Below are 24,150 nucleotides of genomic sequence, written 5' to 3' on the forward strand. Positions count from 1 at the left end.
AAGACAAGTGAGCGTTGTCCTTCTCCCGTCCCCTACACATACACTCTTGTGCCATGTTGATGAGCTTAGTGTCTGAGCGCAGGGAGAGCACACTGCACATGTGTGGGGCTCAGGAGAATGGCACTCACTGTGTACAGCTAGAGAGCACTCAAGGACACAGTAAAGAGTTGGGAAAACCGTTATTTTCCTTATAGTGAAAATTGACTACATGTATGGAAATAGCTCTAAAGCATATTTTTTTAAAGCTGATTCATTTAGAGTTCTGTAATGGTGTTTAGGGACAGCATGGGGCATTTTTGAAAATGGTGAATTCCATCTTCTGCTATTAGTTTAGGGTCTGCTGAATAAAAGAAGAGCTGTGATCTGTTGCTAAGAGATAATAACTATTCATCAAATATGTTATGGATAAGCCGAACACCCCCCGGTACATTTCGCACCAGTACCTGCGAACGGACCGAAAATTTGTACGAACTTTAGAACCCCATTAAAGTCTATGGGGCTCGAACGTTCAAAAAAGGGCTAATTTTAACCAGTTGCTGACCGCCGTACCTGTCACAGCCCATCAGAGTACCCAAGTACCTGTCACAGCCCATCAGAGTACCAGAGTACCTGTTACAGTCCATCTGAGTACCTGAGTATCTGTCCCAGTTCATCTGAGTACCTGAATACCTGTCACAGTCCATATGAGTACCTGAGTACCTATCACCGCCCTTCAGAGTACCCAAATACCAGTCACCAGGCCAACAGAGAACCTGTCACCAGTCCATCAGAGTACACGAGTACCTGTCACCAGGCTATCAGAGTACTCAAGTACCTGTCACCAACCCATGAGAGTACCAGAGTACCTATCTGCAGCCCATCAGAGTACCCGAGTACCTATTTGCAGGCAATGGCAGGAAAAAACTCTGGATAGCCGCACACAGGAAAAAGACTTAAAATCTTGTGTTTTTATTAAAAGTTGAGTGTCACATCACATAAAAGAATCCACAGCAAAGGAAAAGGATACAAAATGCTGATGCGTTTCGCAGTGGAATCAGTGCTTACTCATAGCCGGCCATCTCTAAAACAAACATCAAATATATAGCCCAAAAAGTGCATATCACGTGATGAGGTAATTGATAAAACAATTGCAGACAGCTGGAGAACAATTGGATCCCAACATGTGTTGCCAAGCAGTCAATTTATGCAAAGAAAAGCCAATTGAAAAAAGCAAACCAAAGTATATAAATGTGCATTCTGTGTGGAAGGAATATGTGTGTGTGGAGCTGTATAAATACATGCATACGTACACACATATATCCTAATAATAGTGTGAAAAGAAAGAAAGAGGTTGACTTTGCAAATAATAATGTGAACGGAGAAAAGAAGAAAAAAAAAAAAATATATATATATATATATATATATATATATATATGTGTATATATATATATATATATATATATATATATATATATATGTATATATGTGCATATATATATATATATATGTATGTGTGTGTATAAAATTCCTTTAAAGAGGTATGGATATATAACAAGTAAATAATGGGAAGTAAAGAACTATGAAAAAAATGTATTTAGTGCGTATATAAATATATACTATATGGTGTATCTGGTGTATCAACAGTGTAAGTGACACATTAATAAATATTAAAATAGAAGAAATAGGGGGCGCATGCGCGGCGCAGAGCAGGCAGGACGCTAGACTCCACTGCTCCGGGGACAGCGGAGATTCAATATCACTCCCCGGGACAACTCTGCTCTCCTATCGACACCAAACCTACCCCATCGTCCCCAGGCCTCCATGGACGCGGAGGCTCCGTGCGCAGCGAGCTCTCATGCAGGTACGGGGGATTCCCGGCTAACGAAAGCGGACTTGGAAGATAGCCTAGCTCATATGTATGATAGGCTAGCTAGGAAATTCCAGAAATCAACCAGTACGTTGTCACAGGAGTTAGCGGCCCTGGGAAACAGGACGGATCTCCTAGAAGTGAAGCATGATGAGCTCCACTTAGCTTTTGCAGACCTTCCGAGGGATCATGAGATGTTGGGAGACACGGTTGTCCAGCTCCAGAATCATTTGGAAGACCTGGACAACCGCAACAGGAGGAACAATGTTAGGGTGCGGGGGATCCCTGAGTCGGTGACTGATCTCCCAGCCTCGATTACAAAGTTGTTTCAACTCCTTCTTCCTAATCAGTCGAAGGAATCCTTTATTTGTGATCGCCTGCATAGGGCCTTGAGGCCTAAACCACCCCCGGAGAAACCCCCACGGGACATTGTCATGTGCTTTAAAGACTTCCTTATTAAGGAGGACATCCTCAGAGCTTCCCGTAATACCCCACGTATTCTTCTGGATGGGATCGCCGTTCAAATTTTCCCTGATATAGCTCCCGCTACTCTGGAGAAGCGGCGACAGATGAGAGAAATTACCTCTGCGTTACAGACAGCTCAAGTACGTTATCGTTGGGGGTTTCCATTTAAACTAATTGTCCCACATAATGCTCCACGCATGTTGCATCCACAGTTGCGGAAGGTAGAGAAGTTCTGATGAAATTAGGCCTGTTGGAAAGACAGCAAACGCCCAGGCACCCACCGACTCCTCGCCCGTCACCCATTTGGGCCACCCCATCACCCCACAGGGATAGACGCTCACGAAGGCTTCAGCCGCTACCTGAGATATGAATACACTACAGTTTGCCCGGACTTCTCGCTGATGCCCAGATTTCCCTGCAGGGATTTTGCCTGTCCTCATTGGAACCTTTGGCCGGGTTCATTCAGTTGACTTACCTGGATCCTTTGAATCCCTCCCCCCCTCCCCTCCATTTGTGTTGGCAGATCGGACATGTCTACTGAGCAACTTTGGTGTCTCCCTGTCCCCGGAGACGGTTTTTTTTCTTTCTATTTTTTCCAAATTTCTTTTTTTTTTGTTCTTCTTGGCGTCGCGTCTCTCCCCCCTCCATACTGGTCCTCCACTCCCTGCTTGGATTGTTATTTGGCGGGGAGTGAATGGAGCAGGTGGATGTAGGGGCCATAGGGCCCCATGTGTATACTCTATTGGTCTGGGTGGGTTTTCCGCCCAGACTCCACAGTTATTTTGTTTTTGTTACAGTTTATATGTTTTTAGGTTATGCTGACCGTACTGATTGCCCTGGTATATGGATAGATCCACTTACTGTATTTGACTTTTCTAATTGGTGGAGATTTGGCTTTGACCGCCTCCTGATAATGTTTAGTCTTAGTATGTGTAGGAGTAGCTCCCTGGGTACTGGACTCTGGCACGGGGTACAACACCTCGTTGGTAGGGTCTTTAGAATAGCGTGCTTATGCACCGGATAACATGGGTCTCCAAATTATCTCCCACAATGTGAGGGGCTTCAACTCCCCACAAAAGAGAAGGAAGGCTTTCCGCCAATATAAGCGAATGTGCGCGGATATTATTCTTTTACAAGAGACCCACTTCTCCTCTACGTCTTGTCCTAAATTTTTTGACAAGTCGTATAAATTGCACTACTATACCACTTTTGAGTCCAGAGCCAGGGGAGTTGCGATCTTTATTCGTAATAATTTACAATTTGAACCTTCCCATGTTTATAAGGACCCGAATAGCAGGTTCATTGTCCTACAGGGCTTGATACAGGGTAAGGCGGTGACTGTAGCTAATCTGTACGCTCCAAACTCTGCGCAAGGTACTTTTTATAAGCAATTTTTACGAATTTTAGACAGATATATCTCCCCCCATCTAATTGTGGGGGGAGATTTTAACTTAGTGGCCAACCCTTCTTTAGACCGCAGTAAACCAACTCACTGTGCTAAAGCCTTCCCGAAGTTACTGAGTCGATCATTAGATAAGTTACAACTTATAGATTCTTGGAGGGCACTGAATATTGGTTCCAGGGAATACACTCATTATTCCCACCCCCACGATAGCTACGCTAGATTAGATTACATATACACGTTCCCCATATTGTTGGCTAACTCGGCTCTCGCTTCCATCCTTCCATGTCCCTGGTCTGATCACCAGGTGATTACATTTCATACCTCCCACATTGGCCTTTCCCCTACTACGGCCTCTTGGAGGCTGAATGACTCATTATTGACGGACCCAGAGATTTACACCCGCGTTGTTGGCCTCCTAGAGGATTACTTCCACATTAATGACACGGGGGATATCTCCCCCCAAATACTTTGGACTGCTCATAAAGCAGTTCTTCGTGGCCACCTGATTGAAATCGCAGTCACAAAAAAAAGGCAGAAAAGTGCGCAGATTCGTTCCCTTACCCGTGACTTACAAAAATTATATCAGTCCCACTCAGTTTCATATTCGCCAGACATCATGCAGTTGATCAACCAAAAGAGAGCCGAGTTGGACACGATTCTATCGGATCATACTGAGAAGTTATTGCGTTGGTCTAAAGCTAAATTTCTTTTACATAGTAACACGGCCTCTAGTATGTTCTCTCGCAAACTTCATCAGTCTTTACAACCTTCTCATGTTTACAAATTGAGAAATAATTCAGGTCACATGGTCACTCACCCCACAGAAGTACTCCACATTTTCAAAGCATTTTACCAAAACTTGTTGTCCCCTCCTTCACAACCTGTCACCCAAGCTATAGACCAGTGGTTGGATTCTTTGAGCCTTCAGTCCCTCTCGCACTCACAACTTCAGGCCCTGAATGCCCCCTGTTCCGAACAAGAGGTCGTAGCCATTATGAAAACTCTTAAATCCTCTATGGCCCCAGGCCCAGACGGTTACACCTCTTTATATTACAAAAAATTGGCCCCTAAATTGACTAAACTTTTTAACCAGGTTTTGCAAGGTCATACTCTCCCGGATGAAATGCTACATGCCAATATGACGTTAATCCCCAAACCGAATAAGGATCACACCATGCCCCAAAATTATAGGCCCATTTCAGTGTTAAATAATGATATCAAAATCTTAGGAAAACTATTAGCAAATAGATTAGCCCCTATCATTTGTACCCTGGTAGGCCCGGAACAAACGGGATTTATCCCCAACAGGCAAATCACGGACAACATCAGATTGGCCATGAATGTTATACAAGACGCCAACCTTTACTCCCATAAGGTCTTGATCCTGGGATTGGACATACATAAAGCGTTTGATAGTGTTTTATGGCCTTATCTTGACAGAGTCTTATCCAAATTTGGGTTTGCGGGTGCATTTGTGCATGGATTTAAGGCTCTATATCATAACCCTCAAACTAGAATAAAAATCCCGGGTTGTTCATCTGATCTCTTCCCATTAGGCAGAGGAACCAGGCAGGGCTGTCCCCTGTCTCCCTTAGTATTTGCCCTGGCCTTGGAGCCCCTAGCCAGGGCTCTTATGGCTAACCCGAATATAGGAGGGTACTTGAAGGGAGAAGGGGAATACAAGATTAGTCTCTATGCGGACGATGTCCTCCTGTTCTTACCCAATCCTTTAATTTCATTACCCAACCTTATCGAATCCCTCAATTCCTTTCAGAAGCTTTCAGGATTGGTGGCGAATCTACCTAAATGTTCAGCCCTGGTACTCCAGGGCCTTCAAAAGTGTAATAGGTGGCTGTGAAATGAGATGTGTAATTTTTGCTCGTAGAACGTCTGAAAGTGCCACTTCAATGTTGGTGCTCTGTATGTAGCCAGGCTGTGTAAAAGTCCCACACATGTGGTAATGCCATACTCGGGAAGAGTAGCAGAATGTATTTTGGGGTGTAATTTGTTGTATGCATAGGCTGTGTGTGAGAAATAACCTGATAATATGACAATTTTGTAAAAAAAAAAAAATCTTCATTTTGCAAAGAATTGTGGGAAAAAATGACAACTTAAAAAAACTCACCATGCTCCTTACTTAATACCTTGGAATGTCTACTTTCTAAAAAGGGGTCATTTGGTACTTTCCTGACTTGTTATGCCTTGTACACATGATCAAACAATCTGGTGGAAAAGTCCGGCGGACTCAAGTCCGCCAGACAATCCGCCCGTGTGCAGGCTCCGACGGACTTTTTTTACCCAAAAGTCCGGCGGACTAAGAAAGTATTTTTGCACTCCAATCTGTCCGTCGGACTCGCATTTCGGCAGACAATACGGCCGTGTGTGTGCCAGTCCACCGTACGTTTGAAATAAACGGACTTTTCCCGCCCGGAGAAAAGTCCTCTCATTTTGAGCGCGTCTTCAGGCAGCCGGGACCAGCGAGGGAGGTGTCGCTGGCCCGGTCACCTGGTATGGACTTAAAGGGGAACCCCTACGCCGAAAAATCGGCATGGGGGTCCCCCCTAGGTCCATATCAGACCCTTATCCGAGCACGCTACACAGCCAGCCAGGAAAGGGGGTGAGGATGAGCGAGCGCCCCCCCTTCTGAACAGTACCAGGCCGCGTGCCCTCAACATGAGGGGGTGCCAAAGCACCTTGTCACCATGTTGATGAGGACAAGGGCCTCTTCCCGATAACCCTGGCCGTTGGTTGTCGGGGTTTGCGGGAGGGGGGCAACACACAAGGGTTAAAATAGTTTTATTATTGCACAGCTCCGGGGGTCTTCTTCCATCTTCGGGGGTCTTCTCGCTGGACTCCTCCGCTATCTTCTGTTAGCTCTTTTACTAGCGGAGGAGCCTGGCTTTCTTCTTCGCCGCCTCCGCCCTCTTCTTCCGACTTTGGGGGTCTTGTCCCCCCTCTTCGGTTCTTCTTGCTGGGCCACCGAGCCTTCTTATAGCTCTTTTACAAGCGGTGGCCCGGTCTTCTTCGCCGCTTCCGCTGTCGCCGTCTTCTGTTCTTCTCTTCTTCTCTTCAGGAGATGTTGCCTCGACGCTCTCTCCGGTCACAATGACAGAGAAGCGGCGTGCAACGACTTATATAAGGACATCATCGGATGATGTCCCCGCCCATTATGATGTCACAGTCCCAGAGGATGCTGGGAGGATTAAGTCCATACAAGGTGACGGGCCAGCGACGCCTCCTTCGCTGGCCCCGGCTGCCTGGAGACGCGCTCAAAATGAGCGGACTTTCCTCTGCGTGTGTGGGCGAGTCCGTTCCTTTGAAAAGTACGGCGGATAGTCCGGCGGACTTAGTACGCCATATTAGTCTGCTGCAAAATGAGCATGTGTGGGCAAGTAGCTCGTTCGGAAAGTCCGGCGGATAGTCTGCTACATGTGTACACGACATTAGTGTCTCAAGAAATGAGATACACCCGATGTGCTGAAGGCCTAATCAGATGTGATCAATTTTCAGTGATTGGCACCATAGTTTGTAGACTCTATAACTTTCAGAAAGACCAAATAATCTACACTAATGTGGGTTATTTTTACCAAAGATATGTAGCAGTATAAATTTTGGGCAAAATTTATGAAGAAAAATTACTAATTAGCAAAATTTTATGACAGAAACAAAGAAAAAGGCATATTTTTTCACAAAATGTAAGTTTTTTTTATTTATAGCACAAAAAATAAAAAACCCACTAGTGATTAAATACCACTTATGCCGCGTACACACAATCAAACAATCGGGTGGAAAAGTCCGGCAAACTCAAGTCCACCGGACAATCCCCCCGTGTGTAGCTTCCGGCGGACTTTTTTTACCCGAAAGTACGGCGGACTTAGAAAGTAGTTTTGCACTCCAATCTTCCCGTCGGACTTGCATTTTGGCGGACAATCCGGCCGTGCGTATGCCAGTCCGCTGTACTTTTGAAATGAGCGGACTTTTCCCACCCAGAGAAAAGTCCGCTAATTTTTAGCACATCTCCAGGTAGGCAGGGCCCGCGAAGGATGCATCGCTGGCCCCGCCACCTGGTATGGACTTAAAGGGGAACCCCAACGCTGAAAAAAATCGGCATGGGGGTCCCCCCCAGGTCCACATCAGACCCTTGTACGAGCATGCTACCCGGCCGGCCAGGAAAGGGGGGGGACGTGTGAGCGCCCCCCCTCCAAAGCCGTACCAGGCTGCGTGCCCTCAACATGGGGGGTGCCTTGGGGAAGGGGGGCCACGCGCCCCCCACCCCAAAGCACCTTGTCCCCATGTTGATGAGGACAAGGGCCTCTTCCCGATAACCCTGGCCGTTGGTTGTCGGGGTCTGTGAGCGGGGGGTTTATCGGAATCCGGGAGCCCCCTTTAATAGGGTGGGAGGCCGGAATCCGGGGGCCCCCTTATGTGAATGAGTATGGGGTACAATGTCCCCCTACCCATTCACCTGTAAAAAAAAGTTAAAAAAACACAACACACAAGGGTTAAAATAGTTTATTGCAGAGCTCCGGGGGTCTTCCGTCTTCGGGGGTCTTCTCGCCGGACTCCTCCGCTATCTTCTGCTAGCTCTTTTACTAGTAGAGGAGCCTGGCATTCTTCTTCGCCGCTGCCCTCTTCTTCTGACTTTGAGGGTCTTCGGTTCTTCTGCCGGGCCACAGCACCTTCTTCTAGCTCTTTTACCCGGTCTTCTGTCGCTGCCGTCGCCATCGTCGTTGCCATCTTCTGTTCTTCTCTTCAGATGTTGCCTTGTCGCTCTCTCTGCTCACAATGACGGGGACCGGGCGCGCGGCGACTATTATGACTATTACTACTATGACTATTATGATGTCACAATCCCAGCATCCTCTGGGACTGTGACACCATAATGGACGGGGACATCATCCAGTGATGTCCCTATATAAGTCGCCGCGTGTCACGTCCGTGCCATTGTGAGTGGAGGATGAGACAAGGCAACATCTGAAGAGAAGAACAGAAGAACAGAAGACGGCGAAAGCGGTGACAGCGGCGACAGAAGACCGGGTCACCGCCTGTAAAAGGGCTAGAAGAAGGCACGGTGGCCCGGCAGAAGAACCGTAGAGGGGGACAAGACCCCCGAAGTCGGAAGAAGAGGGCGGCGGTGAAGAAGAATGCCGGGCTCCTCCGCTAGTAAAAGAGCTAGCATAAGATAGCGGAGGAGTCCGGCGAGAAGACCCCCGAAGATGGAAGACCCCCGGAGCTGTGCAATAAACTATTTTAACCCTTGTGTGTTGTGTTTTTTTAACTTTTTTTACAGGTGAATGGGTAGGGGTACATTGTACCTCATGCTCATTCACATAGGGTGGGGGGCCGGGATACGGGGGCCCCCTTATTAAAGGGGGCTCCCGGATTACGATAAGCCAAGGTTGTCGGGAAGAGGCACTTGTCCTCATCAACATGGGGACAGGGTGCTTTGGGGTGGCGCGGCTCTCCCCTTCCCCAAGGCTCCCCCCCATGTTGAGGGCACGTGGCCTGGTACGGCTCAGGAGGGGGGGCGCTCGCTCGTCCCCCCCTTTCCTGGCCGGCCGGGTAGCGTGCTCGGACAAGGGTTTGATGTGGACCTGGGGGGGACCCCCACGCCGATTTTTTTCAGCGTTGGGGTTCTCCTTTAAGTCCATAACAGGTGGCGGGCAGGGCCGGATTAACATAGGGGCTATCGGAGCTGCAGCTCCAGGCCCCTTTCTCAAGATAGGCCCATTTGCCCAAAAAAAAAATCAAAAAAAAAAAAAGATTGACTTCGAGGATTGTAGCTCGGCGATCAGGAGTCACAGAGACCCCATATTTGGGGGGTAGGTAGCTAAAGACCCACTCCAGCACTACAATATGGGGCTGCTATCATCTATGGTTCTGGAGATACGGGGCTCCTTGAGCAGCCTGTCAGAAGCTACATACAGAGCGGCCAGTTTAAATATAAGCTGGAACACTCTGCAGCAGACTGAGAGGATGAACTCACAGAGCTTATAATAATTATTTGTATATTACTTATGATAATTAACCCCTTGGCAACCAGGCCCATTCTGAGATTTCTCTCCTACATGTAAAAATCATCATTTTTTTCTGATTGAAAATTACTCAGAACCCTCAAGCATTATATATTGTTTTAGCAGACACCCTATGGAATAAAATGGTGGTATTTGCAACTTTTTATGTTGGAAAGAAACTGTTTCATTCATAAAAAAGAACACTAAAGTTAGCACGATTTTTTGTTGTATATTAAGCCATGCTTTACTTTTTTTACAGGTTACATGTTTAGAGTTACAGAGGAGGTCTAGTGCTAGAATTATCGCTCTTGCTCTAACGATCTTGGCGTATGTAACCTGTGTGTATCTGGCTCTGATACTAACCAGTGCCTACCCAGGGACTGACTAGTATCTCTCCCCAGCCTGTCCCCACACACCCTCTCACCTGCTGACCTGTGAATGGGACAATCACTCCCGCAGTGTTATTGTGTTCTGCCAGTGAATACAATGATTAGTGTTGCTAACTATAGCTGGCAGCACTGATTGTTTTGGGGAAAACCTGACAGGCTGGTGGTACTCAAGTCGGTTAATAGGTTGACTTGTGTAAAACCAGCTAGCCCATACATAGATCGACTATGGCTGGTCTCTGCTTAATTGGTGTAATTTCAATCCATGTCTGGCCCGCTTAACCACTACGCAGTCCCTAATCATCCTTCCACAAACCTTTACATTTTTCCTTCCCAGATTACTTCATCCTCCTCTCCTATACATAGTGCCCACTGTCATACTCTCCACACTTCTCTTCTATACATAGTGCCCACTGTCATACTCTCCACACTTCTCTCCTGTACATACTGCTCACTGTCATACCCTCCACACTTCTCTCCTATACAGAACGCCCGCTGTCATATCCTACACACTCCTCACCTGTACATAGTGCCCGCTGTCATACACTTCTCTCCTGTACATAGTGTCCACTGTCGTACCCTTCATACTCCTCTCCTATACATAGTGCGCACCTCCATACCCTCCATACTCCTCTCCTATACATAGTGCCCACCGCTATACCCTCCATACTCCTCTCCTGTACATACTACTCACTGTCATACCCTCCACATTCCTCTCCTATACATAGTGCCCACTGCCATACCTCCAACACTTCTCTCCTATACATAGTGCCCACTGTCATACCCTCCACTCCTGTACATACTACTAACTGTCATACCCTCCATACTCCTCTCCTATACATAGTGCCCACCGTCATACCCTCCCTCCACACTCCTCTCCTGTAATTACTGCTTACTGTCCTACTCTCCTGTACATAGTGCCCACTGTCATACCCTCCACACTCTTCTCTTAAATATAGTGCCCACTGTCTTACCCTTCACACTCCTCTCCTGTACATAGTGCCTTCTGCCATACCCTCTGCACTCCTCTCATGTACATAGGGCCCACTGTTAGACCCTCCACATTCCTCTCCCTCACCTGCACATACTTCCCACTTTTATACCATCCATACTCCTCCCCTATGCCTCTTACCCACAAAAACTGTTCTTTAAAATGATATGTTAAAATTATATGTTCCTCGATGTTACCAGCTCTAGAATGGGCACTTTTGTCAGTTCAACTAAAGGAAATCTCACAGTCCTCATATTTGTTCTGCCCCATTATTAATACTTATTTTATTTTGTAATTACTATTGTGATGTATAGAGGAACACGGGGGATGTCAGCTACTCTAAATATAACACTTGTAAAAAAAGCGTCCCTGAAAATATTTTTGAAATGTTGACAACCATGTACTTAGGCAGTGCCCAAGGGCCACAGGGTCAGTAGGGGCCCCATGAGAGGCTCCGGTGATAGTAAAGCGGTAGTAAACTTTTCTAACAGTACTACTTTTTAGAGGCCCTGGGGTAGGTTATGCCATAATGTACAAGTATGCCCAGCATATTAGCACATTAGGGCACACTTAAATTGTCAGACTGAGCCCTCCAGTGCTGTGCTGTGATCAGTCCGGCGGGGCCCGGGCACTTCCATCTTCACCCGGACTTCCTTCTGGGTTCTGTGCCTTCCGTCATTTGCCTTGGCCAGGCTGCGTTGATGTCATTCCCACACATGCTCTTGTGCATCCTCTCCCCATCCCCCCTTTCTCTGTCATCCTCCCCCCCTTACCCCTCACACCTCTTTCATCCCCTTTCTCTCTCTCTCTCATCCTCCTTCTCTCTCTTTAATTTAATTTGTTATAACAAAAAATAGTTAGCATTTTTATTTATTTATTGTTTATAAAAGGCCCCACCAAAATCCTCAGCACCAGGCCCCTGATGTTCTTAATCTGGCCCTGGTGGCGGGGCCCACGACGCATCCTTCGCGGGCCCCGCCTACCTGGAGACGTGCTCAAAATGAGCGGACTTTCCTCCGCGTGTGTGGGCGAGTCTGTTTCATTTCAAAAGTATGGCGGATAGTCCGGCGGACTTAGTACGCCTTATTAGTCCGCTGGAAAAGTACTGTGTGTGGGCAAGTAGCCCGTTCGGAAAGTCCGCCGGATAGTCCGCTACGTGTGTACGCGGCATAAAAGAAAAACCCTATTTGTGTGGAAAAAAGGATGCACGTTTCATATGGGTGCAGTGTTGCATGACTGAGTAATTGTCATTCAAACTGTGAGAGTGCTGAAAGCCGAAAATTGGTCTGGTCAGGAAGGGGGTGTAAGTGCACTGTATTGAGGTGGTTAAAGGCTAATATGCAAGGTATTGTCCTAAAAAGGGTTTGGGGACTCGGCTCCTGCCCCAGGGTACATGTATCAATGCAAAATAAACTTTTAAAAATGTCAGTTTTTTCAGGAGCCCTGATTTAAATGACTCTTAAAGCGAAAAAAAAGTGAAATATTCCTTTAAATATCATGCCTGGCGGGTGTCTATAGTATGCCTGTGAAGTGGCACGTGTTTCCCGTGTTTAGAACAGTCCCTGCACAAAATAAAATTTCTAACAGAAAAAAAAGTAATTTAAAACTGCTTGCGGTTTTAATGTAATGTCTGGATCCGGCAATACGGATGAAAATCATTGAGAAAAATGGCATGGGTAGCCCCCCCTGCCCATTACCAGCCCCTTTGGGTCTTGTACAGATATTAAGGGTAACCCCGTAGACAAAAAAGGGAAAAGCGTGAGGCCCCCAGGCCCTATATACTCAGAACAGCAGTATACAGGCGGTGTAAACAAGACAGGGACTGTGTAAGTTTGTTGTGTTAAGTAGAATCTGTTTGTAATTTTGAACTGGTACATTTTTAAAGTGTAGCTCCAGTCAAAAAATCTATTTTTAGGCTTTTTGGAAAACATAGGGAAGGGTTATCACCCCTGTATAATTTTTTTTTTGGCCGTCCGTCTTTTTTCATCTCACTTCCTGTTGTCTCCTTTTGTTTGCAAGTAGGAGACATTTGTAAATTGGATGTTTGAAAGTAGGGTCCTGCCCTATATGCTCTGCAGAAATTTGGGCCTAAGGTGTTGGTGTTGTCACAACACTGTAAGCACTCAAAGTGACTCTTGGTGGGTGCTGGAATGCCCTGCTGTGAACTATTATGTCAAGAATTGTAATTACATGCACCTGTTAAATAGGGTCAGAAAAATTGGGCCTTAGGCACTGGTTCCATAATACTGCAACACCTCACAGAAACTCTAGTTGGAGAGCAAGAATGAGCCCTGCTGCAAAGTATTACATCAAAAATTGTAATTACACGCCCTTGTTAAACAGGGGCTGAAAAATTGGGCCTTAGGCACTGCTGCTGGTGCCACGACACTGTAACCCCTCAGAGATACTCTAGTTGGAGCACAGGAATGAGCCCTGCTGAAAAGAATTGTATCAAAAACTGTAATTACACGCCGCTGTTAAACAGGGGCTGAAAAACTGGGCCTTAGGCACTGGTGCTGGTGCCACGACACTGCAACCACCTTTAACAAATGTTGTAGTTGAGCGCAGCAACGAACCCTCCTGCTAAATATTGCATCAAAAATTGTAATTACATGCCCCTGTTAAACAGGGGCTGAAAAATTTGGCCTTAGCCAGTGGTGGCAGCGCCCAGAAGCAAAATGTTCTTCCAAGCTATCAGCAGGATCATTGAGGAGAAAGAGGATAGTCAGTCAGCATAACAGGATAGTCACCCAGCATCTGCATAGGCAGTCTTGAAGGGATGTGACATTTCAAAAAAAAATATTCTGTTACATCAGCTTCAGGTGCTTGGTAGCTGGTGGTGATCCAAGACTGATTCATCTTTATGAAAGTCAGTCAATCAACCGAGTCAGTGGACAGGCACATCGGTTACAAAGCCTCCAGCAGCACTGAATGTGCGTTCCGAAACAACACTGGATGCAGGACAGGCCAGTAGCTCAATTGCATACTGTGCAAGCTCTGGCCAGTGATCCATCCTCAAGTACCAGTAACCCAGAGGATTTTCGGTGGGAAAGGTGTACAAGTCTGACCTTCCCCCTAGGTATTCCAGCACCATGTAAATCAGACGCTGGCGATGGTTGCTGGAATCGATCATACCTTGGGGATGCAGACTAAAATATTGTCTGAACTCATCGGTCAGACAGCCACCTTCCCCACCGCTCCTTCTGTGACTGACCGCAGCTTCAGCAACACGTTGTCCAGGACCAGGAATTTGTAACCTCACAATCTCTGGGAACGTGTTGCACAGACCTTTCGAGATGTCTCATCCTCTGCTCCCTCTGCGATGGCAAGATAAGGTCTGCAACCTTACCCTTGTACCGTGGATCAAGGAGAGTTGCCAGCCAGTAATGATCCCTCTCCGCAGGCTTTGCAGGATCAGGGAGGCCATGCAGCGTAGGTTAGCTGAGGCATTCAGTCCGGAGTCCTCTGGGTCACTAAGGACGACCTGATCTGCAGCCACCTCTCCCAGCCATGTACAAGTCCACGGGTTTCTTGGGACTGTAAATCATCCCTAAAAAACTGCTGCTGATGCTGAGTGTCAGGCTCCACCTCCATGCTGACACAATCCTCCCCCTCCTCCACCTCCTCCTCTTCCTGTGTGAATGGCAGGACAGCAGGAACACTGTCTGGATAAAGGAGGCCTTGAGAGGCAAGGAAATCCTCCTCTTCCTGCCTCTGTTCTGCATCAAGTGCCCTGTCCATTATTACATGCAGCGTGTGCTCCAACAGGTGGACAGTTCAGTGTCACTGATGCATGCACTGTCACTGCTCACCATCCTTTTGGCCTCCTGAAATGGTGACAGGACAGTACATGCATCCCTGATCATGCCCCACTGGCGTGGGGAAAAAAACAGAGCTCCCCTGACCCTGTCCTTGTGCCGTAGTCGCACTGGTACTCATTGATGGCCCTCTGCTACGTGTGCAGCCGCTACAGCATGGCCAACGTTGAGTTCCACCTGGTGGGCATGTCATAGATAAAGCGGTTCTTGGGCAGGTTTAATTCCTTTTGGAGCTCAGCCAGCCGAGCACTGGCATTATATGACCAGCGGAAATGAACACAGACTTTCCTGGCCTGCCTCAGGACATCCTGTAAGCCTGGGTACCTGCCCAAGAACTGCTGCACCACCAAGTTAAGCACATGAGCCAGACAGGGCACATGGGTCAGTTGTCCCTGTCTGAGGGCGGAGAGGAGGTTGGTGCCATTGTCGCAAACCACCATTCCTGTCTTAAGCTGGTGTGGCATCAACCACCTCTCAGCCTGCCCCTGCAGAGCTGACCGAATATCTGCCCCAGTGTGGCTCCTGTGTAGCCCCTTGAACACCTACGGAGCACTGCTGGTTCTGAGAACAAAGCACAGAAAGAGGCCATGGAGGAAGAAGAAGAGGAGGGGGTAGAGGAGAGAGGTGTGTCACAACCAGTAGTAGCATTTTGGAGGCATGGCGACGGAACAACCTCCAACACTACTGCACCTTGTCCTGCATCCTTCCCAACTGCCAGAAGAGTCCCCCAATGCGCTGTGAAAGATAGGTAATGTCCCTGTCCATGCCTGCTGGACCATGAGTCAGCGGTAATATACACCTTACCGCTGACCGCTCAGTCCAGCGATGCATTCTACATGCCGGTAGAGAACCGGAATCGTCTTCCATGAGAAAAAGTGGCGTTTGGGAACCTGCCACTGAGGAACCTCACATTGCACAAACTCACGGCAGGGGGCCGAGTCTACCTACTGAAAAGGCAACAGTTGAAGTGCTAGCAATTTAGCCAAGCTAGCATTCAACCGCTGGGCATGTGGATGGCTGGGAGTGAACTTCTTTCTACGGTCCAGCAGCTGGGGCAGGGAAATTTCCCTGCTACAATCGGACCTGGGTGTATTGCTAGCAGAGTGCCCACAAGCACTTGGCTGTGACACACCAAATTCTACACCTTCATTCCTCTCAGTGCAGGTTTCAGGGAGGACTGAAGGTCTAGTTGGGTTGGAGATCCCAGCTGATGAGGAGCAAGGAGAGGTCTGCTTTGTTCTTTGGTGTGGGTCTTTAAGGTATGCTTGTCAACGAGCTGCATGGCAGGTCAACATATGTCTGGCCAAGCATGTGGTGCCCAAGCGGCTGATGTTTTGACCACGCAAGATACGCTTGAGACATCTCAAAAAAGGCCCACACCAAAGAACTTTTGGAATAACGCGCAGAGGCAGCACCCTGCACAGGCGGAGCTCTGCGATGTGATTCAGTCGGTGTGCTGCCCTTAAGCTTGCCCCTGGAGGGCATCCTGCCTCGTTTCAATTTTGAAGCGTGCCATGTTGGGTATCAATTTACTCGGCATAACATTATCTTTCACAATATAAAAAAAAATTGGGCTAGCTCTACTGTTATCTTATTTAATTCAAAAAACTGTATTTTTTCCCAAAAAAGTGTGCTTGTAAGACCACTGCACAAATATGGTGTGATAGAAAGTATTGGAACAATCGCCATGTTATTCTCTAGGGTGTTAGAAAAAATGTATAATGTTTGGGGGTTATAAGTAATTTTCTAACTAAAAAAAATGTTTTTAACTTGTAAACAACACATCTCAAAAAGAGACTCGGTCCTTAAGTGGTTAAAATCATTTTTTAGATAATATATGGGTGCAGCTCTTGTTGGTTTCATTACAGTTTAGCGTAAGAAAAATAAAATATGTTTTTTGGTAGTTAACCATGACATGTGGTATCAACAAAATCCAGAGTGAAATTGTTCCCGGTCCTTATAGGACAGGGGTGTCCAAACTTTTTTTCACAGAGGGCCAAATTTGATTAAGTGAACATGCGTGGGGGCCGACCATTTTGCCTGACATTCTTTGAACCATTAAAATTCGGTCTGTGTGTTAGTTCGAGCACTAATACACTGCCCAACAAGAATTCTCTTGCATTTGTGGCTGTGTGTGAGTAAAGAGATGATCTCAGGCATGTTTTTGGGATATACCGTATTAATTGGCGAATAACACGCACCTTCATTTTAAGAGGGAAGTTTCAGGAAAAAAACTTAAATTTTAAATAAAGAATTATGAAGCAAAATAAGGATCAGTGCCCATCTGCAGCCCCATCATTGACATGATAGCAGCACCACCATTGCCATCAGTGCAGCACCCACCATTGCCAGGAATGCAGCACCCACCATTGTCAGGAATGCAGCACCCAGTATGGCCAGGAATGCAGCACCCAGTATGGCCAGGAATGCAGCACCCACCATTGCCAGGAATGCAGCACCCACTATTGCCAAGAACGCAGCACCCACCATTGCCAATAATGCAGCACCCAGTATGGCCAGGAATGCAGCACCCACCATTGCCAGGAATGCAGCAACCACCATTGTCAGGAATGCAGCACCCAGTATGGCCAGGAATGCAGCACCCAGTATGGCCAGGAATGCAGCACCCACCATTGCCAGGAATGCAGCACCCACTATTGCCAAGAACGCAGCACCCACCATTGCCAAGAATGCAGCACCCAGTATTGCCAGGAACGCAGCACCGAGTTTGTAATGTAAGCTGTAACAGCTATCCTGCTCTGTGATTCCATGGCTCTCCTCTTCCTCCAGTCATGCATTCCTATGCCCAGGTGAAGCTGTAATAGTGGATACAGTGAGGCTGCAATGGGCTCAGGGAGGCTGCAATAGTGGGTAGAGATGAGCTTGGTGTTCGAGTCGAATGCATGTTCGACTCGAACACCGGCTCTTCACCTGTTCAGCGAAGCCAGAACTCTGTGGGCCGTTTGCGCCAAATTCGCCTGGCGCAAACGGCCCACAGTGCACTGCGGCATTACAGTGCATTGCTGGCTCATGATTGACAAAGCATGCACTGTGACCCCGCATGCTTGGCCAATCGCAGTGGCATCAGCAAGGAGAGCCATAATTGGCCACAGGCAGGATGCCTGTGGCTAATTATACCTCAGGCTGTTTAGTACATGCCCCACGCTATATAAGGCCGCCAGCGTGGCGGCCTTGTGTCGTGTTCCGGGGTCTGCAGGAGTTAGTGGGTGTTGTGTGCCCTCAGCGCAGTATACACCTGTATCTACCCTTTATTGCTGTTCTCTAATAGAGCCATCTGCAGGAGTTAGTGGGTGTTGTGTGCTTCCAGCGCAGTATACACCTGTATCTACCTTTATTGCTGTTCTCTAGGGATGATCTACGTGTTCGACTCGAACATCGGCTGTTCGCCCGTTCGGCGAATTCCAAACGTTATGGGCCGTTCGTGCCAAATTCGTGTGGCGCTCACGGCCCACAATGCACTGCGTCATCGTAGTGCATTGCTGGCTCATGATTGGCCAAGCATGCACTGTGACCCCGCATGCTTGGCCAATCACAGCGCCAGCAGCGAGGAGAGCCATGATTGGCCACAGGCAGGATGCCTGTGGCCAATCATAGCTCAGGCTGTGTAGTACACGCCCCACACTATATAAGGCCGCCAGCACGGCGGCCTTGTGTAGTGTGTTGGCGTCTGAAGCAGTTAGTGGGTGTTCTGTGTACCTTCAACACAGTATACACCGATCGTTATCGGCCGATTTTTCGATCTTGCTCTTCTGTAGTGGTAGTTGCCTGCGTGCCCTGACCGCAGTATACACCGTTATATTCACCTCACCTATATAGCTAGCGATATATCTATCTTTTATAATAGAGCTTGCAGTCAGTAGTGTTAGGAGCTTGTGCATGCTGTCTGCGTGCTCTGTACCCAGTACACACCACTATATCCACCTACATAGCTCTTCTCTATTTGAGCCATCTGCCATCTGCAGGAGTTATTGGAAGTTGTGTGTGCCTCCAGCACAGCACAGTGTACATCTGTATATACCCCTTTATCTCTGGTGTTCTATAATAAAGGCATCTGCAGGAGTTAGTGGGTGTTTTGTGCCTCCAGCACAATATACACCTGTATCTACCCTTTATTGCTGTTCTCTAATAGAGCCATCTGCAGGGCTTAGTGGGTGTTGTGTGCCTCCGGCACAATATACACTACCCAACTACTGTTTTACCCAACTCCCTTCAGGCCATTACCATGTCTGGAAGGCCAGCAAGGAGAGGCAGACAGGCGCGAGCTGATAAAAGAGGGCAAGCAGGCTCTGTGTCTAGAGACAACAGTGCTGGTCGTGAACGCGGTGCATTGTCATCAGCACGTGGCCATGGGACAAGCTTGTCCTTCTTTTCGGCAGCTGGACATGTTGAACCGCAACATGCCAACGACTTGGTAGAGTGGATGACCAAGCCCTCTTCATCCTCCTCATCCTCTCTCACCCAGTCTCAGGGTACTAGAAAAGCAGCTGCCAACGCATTGTCTTCCCTCGTCTCAATGTCATCATCAGTGACTCCTTCCCTAGACCCACCACATCCTCCTGAGGAGTCTCTTGAACTCTTTGAGCACAGTGTTGGGTACATGCTCCAGGAGAATGCCCAGTGTTTTGTAGGCTCTGATGATGACACTCAGCTAGAGGAAGGCAGTAGCGTGAATGCAGAGAGAGGGGATGCTCAAGAAGGACAGCAATCTGGCAGTCATGTTCCACAAGCTGCAGCATACTGCCAGGTTTGCTACAGCGATGAAGAGGGAGGGGATGATGAGGGCACTGACTCCACGTGGGTGCCTGATAGGAGAGAGGAGGAGGAAGAGGAGGAGGCACATGTCCAACGAGGCAGGATGCCCTCCGGGGGGCCAGCTTAGGGGCAGCCCACCGACTGAATCACACCGCAGAGCTCCGCCTGTGCAGGGAGCTGCCTCTGCGCGTTATTCTAAAAGTTCTTTGGTGTGGGCGTTTTTTGAGACGAGTGCATCAGATCGCACCGCTGCTATTTGCAACATATGTCTCAAGTGTATCTCGCGTGGCCAAAACATCAGCCGCTTGGGCACTACATGTTTGACCAGACATATGTTGACCTGCCATGCAGCTCATTGGCAAGCGTACCTCAAAGACCCACACCAAAGAACAAAGCGGACCTCTCCTTGCTCCTCATCAGCTGGGATCTCCAACCCCACTAGACCTTCAGTCCTCTCTGAAACCTGCTCTGAGAGGAATGAAGGTGTAGAATTAGGTGTGTCACAGCCAAGTGCTTCCGGGCACTCTGCTAGCAGTACACCGACGTCCGATTATAGCAGGCAAATGTCCCTACCCCAGCTGCTGGACCGGCGAAAGAAGTTCACTCCCAGCCATCCACATGCGCAGCGGTTGAATGCTAGCTTGACTAAATTGCTAGCACTTCAACTGCTGCCTTTTCAGTTGGTAGACTCGGCCCCCTTCCGTGAGTTTGTACAATGTGCGGTTCCTCAGTGGCAGGTCCCCAAATACCACTTTTTCTCACGGAAGGCGATTCCGGCTCTCTACCAGCATGTGGAAGGCAATGTCCTTGCCTCGCTGGACAGGGCGGTCAGCAGTAAGGTGCATATTACCGCTGACTCATGGTCCAGCAGGCATGGACAGGGACGTTACCTGTCTTTCACGGCCCATTGGGTCACTCTTCTGGCAGCTGGGAAGGATGCAGGACAAGGTGCAGTAGTGTTGGAGGTTGTTCCGCCACCACGTCTCCAAAATGCTACTATTGGTTGTGACACACCTCTCTCCTCCACCCCCTCCTCTTCTTCCTCCATGTCCTCTTCCAGTGCTCTGTCCTCAGAATCAGCAGTGCTCCATAGGCATTCAAGGGGCTACGCAAGTACGCAGGCAAAACTATGCCATGCCGTGCTTGCGCTGGTTTGTTTGGGGGACAGAAGCCACACTGGGGTGGATGTTTTGTCAGCTCTGCAGGGGCAGGCCGAGAGGTGGTTGACGCCACGCCAGCTTAAGCCAGGAATGGTGGTTTGCGACAATGGCACCAACCTCCTCTCCGCCCTCTGACAGGGACAACTGACCCATGTGCCCTGTGTAGCTCACGTCCTTAACCTGGTGGTGCAGCGGTTCTTGGGCAGGTACCTGGGCTTACAGGATGTCCTGAAGAAGGCCAGGAAAGTCTGTGTGTATTTCCGCCGATCATTTAATGCTTGTGCTTGGCTGGCTGAGCTCCAAAAGGAGTTGAACCTGCCTAAGAACCGCCTTATATGTGACATGCCCACCAGGTGGAACTCAATGTTGGCCATGCTGCAGCGGCTACACACGCAGCAGAGGGCCATCAATGAGTACCTATGTGACTACGGCACCAGGACAGGGTCAGGGGAGCTCGGTTTTTTCTCACCACACCAGTGGGGCATGATCAGGGATGCATGCACTGTCCTGTCACCGTTTGAGGAGGCCACAAGGATGGTGAGCAGTGACAGTGCATGCATCAGTGACACTGTACCTCTTGTCCACCTCTTGGAGCATACGCTGCGTGGAATAATGGACAGGGCACTTGAGGCAGAACAGAGGCAGGAAGAGGAGGACTTCATTGCCTCTCAAGGCCCCCTTTATCCAGACAGTGTTCCTGCTGTGCCGCTCCTCACACAGGAAGAGGATGAGGAGGAGGAAGAGGAGGAGGAGGAGGATGATTGTGTCAGCATGGAGGTGGAGGCTGGCACTCAGCATCAGCAGCAGCAGCAGTCTTGTAGGGATGATTTACAGTCCCAAGAAACACGTGGACTTGTACGTGACTGGGAGGAGGTATCTGCGGATCATGTTGTCCTTAGTGACCCAGAGGACTCCGGACCGAATGCCTCAGCTAACCTACGCTGCATGGCCTCCCTGATCCTGCAAAGCCTGCGGAAGGATCCTCGTATTCTTCGGATCAAGGAGGGGGACCATTACTGGCTGGCCACTCTCCTTGATCCACGGTACAAGGGTAAGATTGCCAACCTTATCTTGCCATCGCAGAGGGAGCAGAGGATGAGACATCTCCGGGAGGCCTTGCAGAAAGGTCTGTGCAACGCGTTCCCAGAGACTGGGAGGTTACAAACTCCTGGTCCTGGACAACGTGTTGCTGAGGCATCAGTCAGAAGGAGCGGTGGAGAAGGTGGCCGTCTGACTGATGCTTTCAGACAATTTTTTAGTCCGCAGCCCCAAGGTATGATCGGTTTCAGCAACCATCGCCAGCGTCTGTTTTACATGGTGCAGAAATACCTAGGGACAAGGTCAGACTTGGACACCTTTCCCACCGAAAATCCTCTGGCTTACTGGGTCTTGAGGATGGATCATTGGCCAGAGCTTGCACAGTATGCAATCGAGCTACTGGCCTGTCCTGCATCCAGCGTTCTTTCGGAATGCACCTTCAGTGCTGCTGGTGGTTTTGTTACGGATCACAGGGTGCGCCTGTCCACTGAATCAGTTGATCGACTGACCTTCATCAAGATAAATCAGTCTTGGATCACCCACAGCTACCAAGCACCTGAAGCTGATGTAACCGAATAATTTTTTTTTAAATATCACATCCCTTCAAGACTGCCTATGCTGATGCTGAGTGATTGTCCTGTTATGTTGATTGTCTATCCTCTTCCTCCTCCGCTGATATGTTGGAAGAACATTTCTGGTTCTGGGCGATGCCATCAGCCCAATTTTTCTGCCCCTGTTTAACAGGGGCGTTTAAGTACAATTTGTGATGCAATGCTTTGCAGCAGGGCTAATTCCTGCAATAAAACTAGAGTATATGGGAGAGGTTGCAGTGTTGTGGCACCAGCACCAGTGCCTAAGGCCCAATTTTTCTGCCCCTGTTTAACAGGGGCGTTTAATTACAATTTTTGATGCAATGCTTTGCAGCAGGGCTAATTCCTGCAATAAAACTAGAGTATATGGGAGAGGTTGCAGTGTCGTGGCACCAGCACCAGTGCCTAAGGCCCAATTTTTCTACCCCTGTTTAACAGGGGCATTTAATTACAATTTTTGATGCAATGCTTTGCAGCAGGGCTAATTCCTGCAATAAAACCAGAGTATATAGGAGAGGTTGCAGTGTCGTGGCACCAGCACCAGTGCCTAAGGCCCAATTTTTCTGCCCCTGTTTAACAGGGACATGTAATTACAATTCTTGATATAATATTTCACAGGAGGGCCCGTTCCTGTGCCCACCCAGAGTAACTGTGAGGACTTATAGTGTTGTGGCACCAGCACCACAACCACCAAAGGTCAATTTTTCTACCACTGTTAAACAATGGCATGTAATTACAATTCTTGATATAATCGTTCACAGCAGGGCGCTCCAGCGCCCACCAAGAGTCACTTTTAGGGCTTACAATGTTGTGGCAAAACCAACACCTTGTTCCGCCATTTCTGCAGAGCATATAGGGCAGGCCCCTACTTTCAAACATCCAACTTACAAACATCTCCTACTTGCAAACGGAAGGAGACAACAGCAAGTGAGATGAAAACAGATGGACGACAAAACAAATTATACAGGGGTGATAACCCTTCCCTATGTTTTACAAAAAGCTTAAAAAAATTTTTTTGACTGGAGCTACACTTTAAAAATGTACCAGTTGAAATTTACAAACAGATTCAACTTAACACAACAAACCTACACAGTCCCTGTCTTGTTTGCACCGCCTGTATACTGCTGTTCTGAGTATATAGGGACTGGGGCCCACACGCATTTCCTTTTTTTAATATGGGTACTGGGTTCTCCTTAATATGCGTACAAGACCCAAAGGGGCTGGTAATGGGCAGGGAGGGCTACCCATGCCATTTTTCTCAATGATTTTCCACCATGTTGCAGGAACCAGATATAACATTAAAACCGCAAGCAGTTTTAAATGATGTTATTTCCGTTTAATGTCATTTTGTGCAGGGACTGTTCTAAACACGGGCAACACGTGGCACTTCACAGGCATACTACAGACACCCCCCCAGGCACCATATTTAAAGGAATATTTCACATTTTTTTTCACTTTAATCGTCATTAAAATCAGTGCTCCCACCAAAACGGCCATTTTTAAAAACATTTTAGCCATTGACCCATGTCCCCTGGGGCAGGAGCCAGGTCCCCAAACCCTTTTTAGGACAGTATCTTGCATATTAGCCGTTAAAATTAGCACTTTTAATTTCCAAAGTTCGAGTCCCATAGACTTCAATGGGGTTCTAACGTTCCAATTTGGGG

The 24,150-nt window shown here is 48.1% G+C and overlaps 1 protein-coding gene across 1 annotated transcript in view; it reads left to right on the forward strand.

Moving 5' to 3' along the window:
- Nucleotides 1-24,150, forward strand: part of LOC143927128 (sushi domain-containing protein 4-like) — a 177,097-nt gene that overhangs the window by 61,657 nt on the left and 91,290 nt on the right. The gene's annotated exons all lie outside the window — the stretch shown is intronic.

This window comes from Lithobates pipiens, unplaced genomic scaffold (genome assembly GCF_037356315.1).
Source record: "Lithobates pipiens isolate NorthernLeopardFrog02 unplaced genomic scaffold, aLitPip1_a1.2 Scaffold_23, whole genome shotgun sequence".
Classification (NCBI taxonomy): Eukaryota; Metazoa; Chordata; class Amphibia; order Anura; family Ranidae; genus Lithobates; species Lithobates pipiens.